At 43.8% G+C, this 5189-nt stretch overlaps 1 pseudogene; it reads left to right on the top strand.

Annotated features, from left to right (window-relative positions):
* The first annotated feature begins 2809 nt into the window (after positions 1–2809).
* LOC104443153 lies at positions 2810–4219 on the top strand (annotated as a pseudogene).
* The last annotated feature ends 970 nt before the right edge of the window (positions 4220–5189 follow it).

Here is a 5189-nt window from a genome sequence, read left to right on the forward strand (position 1 = left end):
GAGAGAGTAGCCTGCTCCACCATAGCACCTTGCTGGCCTAGGTAAGCCTTTCTTCATCTGTGCATGCCTTATTTTGGCCACGTCGGTCCGAAGTTTGTGGTCATTCAGCTCATGTGAACTCTAGCCCTGTTGGCTCCTTGTTAACATTGCTATGCATTCTGGCATAGTTGTTGTGTGTCCTACTATGCCTATTAAGAGTCTTGGTTCGGGCTTAAGTCACGAACGAGCTAGAAGCCCCTTGTTTCTCTAGTGCATGCCAATTGTTCGATGAATTGCTTCACTGGAGAGTTAAACTCAAGTCTCCAAACCGAAGCCTAGATCTTTGATATCTATGTGACCCATTATGATGCTATTGTCCCAACACTATCGTCGATGTTTTACTTGATTTCCAATGGCATATCTCGCATTGCTCAAGTCGATCATTGTGGGCATGCCCCTCGCAGGAATAGATCCGGCGATACTATAAACCTTCGACCAACTAGTGGCCGGTGGTGACTGGCGTTGGTCGAACTGAATGATCGACGCTAGACGGTGGCCTAGTGGTAGCCTGAACGCCAGTCAGTGCTTGTCGGAATATGGGGAAGAAGTTTCAGCGAGGAGATTACGGGGTTGGAGTTGGCTTCGGGAAGGAGTCATGGAGAAAAAGAGGAGAATAAGACAAAACATATGTTACAAGTGGGTGTATAAAATCAAATATAAGGTAGATGACTCCATCGAACATTCTAAGGCGAGACTAGTAACCAAAGGCTTCATACAACGAGAAGGTTTTGATTAGTAGGAGGCATTTTCTCCGATAGCAAAGGAAGTTATTGTTCGATCTTTTGTCTCTATTACAACTCCTCGTGATGGCATTTACATCAAATGGATGTCCATAATGCCTTCCTTCATTGGGATTTAGAGAAACAAATATATATGGATCTTCCACGGAGATTACGTAGACAAGAGGAGAATCAAGTATGTCATCTCCGCAAATCCCTATATGGACTCAAATAGGTCTCCTGTCATTAGTATGCTAAATTCACCAGGGCACTCATAGCTACTGGATTCAAACAATCAAGACATGATTACACTATTTTCACATAGAATTGAGGTACCTCAACCATTTATTTACTAATATATATTGATGATATACTCATTATGAGAAATGATGAATCTGTCATCAAAGAGTTTGAGAAGTATTTGCATTTCAGTTTTCACATTGAAGATTTAAGACCCCAAAAATACTTTCTCGGGATAGAAATTGCCAACTCGTACAAAAGAATTTGTCTCAGTAAGAAAAAATTTATCCTAGAAATCATATTAGAAGCGGGACTATCAGGTTCCAAGCTAGCAGTCATCTCAATCAAGCAAAATATCAAGCTGACAACATCTAAATATGACAAAGGATTGTCACCATTGAATGAGAATCCTTACTCAAGGATCCTTCTATATATTAAAGACTTGTTGGGAAACTTATTTATCTTACCATAACCAAACCCAATATATGCTACATAATACGAATTCTTAGTCAATTCATGCACAATCCATAATAGTCTCATATGAATGCTACACTGAATGTAGTGAAGTACTTGAAAGGATGTCCTGGATTAGGAATACTATTATCTCGAGAGAACAACATGGAAATGACAGCATGTTACATTACAAATTAGACCATTTGTCCTATGACTAGAAAATTCATCATAGAATTCTGCATCAAATTGAGAAATTCACTACTCTCATGGAAAACAAAGAAACAATCAATTATTTTATTATCATCTGCTGAAGCAAAATATCGAGCAATAGTGAAGACCAGCTGTGAAATTGTTTTGATAAGAGGATTGCTTTGAGATCTCTAAGTATGGGTAAAGGAACCAACAACTTTGTTTTGTGACAACGATGTTGCCTTTAAATTCACAGTGAACCTAGTTTTTCATGAAAAGATGAAGCATACAAAAGTTGATTGTCGCTTTATTAGAGACAAGATACAAGATGGAGTGACCAAAACAAAGGGAACCTATAGATATTTTTATTAAACATTTATGTCAGAGACAACATAGGTATCTAATGAGTAAGCTAGGCATTCTCGATATGTATAGATCACTAGTTTGAGGGGGAGTGTTGGAGATACCGTTACCCATGATTTGATGTGATTAGGAGTTGATTAATATCGTATATTTGATATGATTCCCTTTGATCAATACTGTATATTAGGGAATCATCTTTTTCTATACATTTATTGCTTAAACTAGTCAGACCTTATGAATAGGCTTGTACACATTCATCTTCAATATGAGAAAGCAATATTCATATTCCTATTCCTGTCTTATTGAATAGTTTGAGAGTAGTAGTCCTAGTAGGCCCATAACCCATAGATCCTAGGTCTATATATTTTGATAACAAGTACTAGTATGATATAAAGAAAAAGCATATGTATGTATTAGACGCATGCAACTTTCTTGTATGATGTATGGTGACGTATTTCGTAGTGCTTCTGCAAGCGTAAAATTTAAATAAAAATGATGTGTGTAGCACGTGACTTACTTGGGGTGTCATATGTATAGACCACTAGCTTGAGGGGAAGTATAGGAATAATGTTGCTCATGATTTGATGTGATTAGGAGTTGATTGATATTATACATTTGATATAATTCTCTATGATTGATCCTGTATATTGGGGAATCATCTTCTTCTTTTTCTCTTTTTTGTGCATTCATTGCCTAATTGGAGCTTATATATTATAAATAGGCTTATACACGTTCCTCTTCAATATGAGAAAGCAATATATTCTTGTCTTCCTCCTTGTTTTCTATCACCTCGTATTCTTACGATAATGCCGCCCAAATCGAGATGGCCACCCAAGTTCCTGGTGATGGCGGTCTCTGAGCTCAAGGTGCGAAGAGGGATCGCCATGCCGCTGGTCGTGATGAACTTGACCTGGTTCGCCAAGATAGTCATCACGACAGCATTCCTGGGCCAGCTTGGGGAGCTCCAGCTGGCCGGCGGCATGCTCGGGTTCACATTCGCCAACATCACCGGGTTCACAGTTCTGAACGGGCTGTGCGGCGCCAAGGAACTGATCTGCGGGCAGGCTCATGGGGCTCGGAACTTCAAGCTTCTCCACAAGACCCTTTTCATGTCGGTTCTGTTTTTGCTAGCGGCATCATCGCCAATCTCTTTCTCGTGGCTTAATGTGGACAAAGTCCTGACCCGTTTTGGCCAGCAAGAGGACATTTCACTCGTTGCCAAGAGCTACCTCTTCTATCTCCTCCCTGATCAGGTGGTCACCTCCTTCCTATGTCCCCTCAAGACCTATTTGAGATCGCAGGGCGTGACCATCCTGATAATGTTCAGCTCAACCCTCGCCCTCGCTTTCCACGTCCCAATCAACATCCTGCTGGCGAAAGCAAAGGGCCTCGAGGGCATCTCGATGGCGGTCCGGATCACTGATTTGATGCTGGTGATTCTACTCGCTCTGGATGTGGCGATCACCGAACATGGCAAGGATCAGAATCGGAAAGATGTCGGGTGGTGGGAACACGGAGTTCATGATTGGATCCAACTGCTCAAACTCTGCGGGCCATTCTGCCTCACCACCTGCCTAAAATGGTGGTGCTACGAGATCTTGGTGCTGCTAACCAGGCGGCTAGAGAACACCAGGTGGGCGGTGGGAGTGCTCGCCATCGTGCTCAATTTCGACTATCTCCTCTACTCTGCGATGTTATCTCTAGCAACGTGTGCATCTGCACGTGTATCAAACGAACTCGGCGCGAATCGGCCCCATATCTCTTACCGGTCAGCCTATGTCTCTCTTTTAGTAAGTATCCTCCCGGGTTGCATCAGTGCGATGCTCATATAATCTGGTCAGCCACAACCGGGGCATCATGGTGAGCGTGAAGATGATGCTCCTGATGGCCCTGGTGGAGATGGTGAACTTCCCGCTGGCAGTTTGCGGGGAACAGCAAAGCCGTGGCTCACGTTGTACTTGAACCTCGGTGGGTTTTACCTCCTAGCCTTGCCCTTGGGCTTAGTCTTCGCTTTCAAGGCGGGACTCGGGCTAGAGGGGCTGTTGCTCGGGTTCTTGTTCGGCGTGGTTTCTTGCTTGATGCTGCTATTGGTGTTTGTTGCGAGGATAGACTGGGACGAGGAAGCTAGGAAGGCCCAGGTGTTAGCCTCTAGTGCCCAAGAAGAACAATTCGACGGAACTCCGCCTGCAGAAAGAGAAAACCGCATGGCGGCATGAAGTAGCCCGCGACGTTGCGTCTATCGTAGCATCGCATCAACCGCGCCACAGCCACCTAAGCCCCTCAATCTTTGTGAAGTTAGTTGCACAGTTAGGCTTGGCTTGCTTCGCTGATTTTGCGCATATAGTTCCTATTCCTACTGTTCTTTCTAGTGAAAATCACTTTGGAGTAGTCTCTCAACTAATATAGAGAGAAATCCGTGCATTCGAGTCGAAGGTAATAATCAACGACCAGACCCCCTTAACTAAGTTCGAGATGCGATGCCGAGGTGTTGACCTGATTTTGGATCGGACGTTGTCTATGCGCCTTTAGATCACATAATTCAGCTAAGTTTCGAACCGCATAGATGGACGGACAAGGGACTGATAGCAGCAAACTTCCCTTAATCTTCCAAGCGTGAGGAAATCCACCCATCTTTACAAGTACTTGCGCGGGACCAATTGGCCATCATCATATCCCAGTTCATGTATGTCTTGGACCTTAAAGTCGAGAAATGCCAGCACTCCGGCTGTCTCGCGACCCAGATTTAGCAGGTCGGAAATTCCATCTCTTCATCCAATTGCTCTTTTTAGCCGAACGGGAAAACGCCGCGCCCCCACCAATTCATTATTGAGTCGCATTGATTTATAGAGGAATGAAATGGCTTTAACAGCCTTCGGAACATGAGTTCGAGTACTCTGACACGACTGTTTCGCATGAACGCGACCTCACGAATCGAAAGGATTGGGAGTTCGCTGGAAAAAAGAAGTTTGCAGGGCGGGATTAACTTCTCTGGGGTTCCCATAGAATTGAAAAACAACAGCTCCATCACCTGAAATGTGAGGAATCTGAGCAGAGATCCATCACCTGAAATTTTGGGGGTAAAAGGCAGAGTAGACCGGATCATAGGCCTAATAGCTCCGGATTCACCCAAGCCCATCAAGTTTGAAACGAAAATGAGATTGCTGGATTCAGGCCTGCAAGGAGATT

Source organism: Eucalyptus grandis, chromosome 4, assembly GCF_016545825.1.
Source record: "Eucalyptus grandis isolate ANBG69807.140 chromosome 4, ASM1654582v1, whole genome shotgun sequence".
Taxonomy (NCBI): domain Eukaryota; kingdom Viridiplantae; phylum Streptophyta; class Magnoliopsida; order Myrtales; family Myrtaceae; genus Eucalyptus; species Eucalyptus grandis.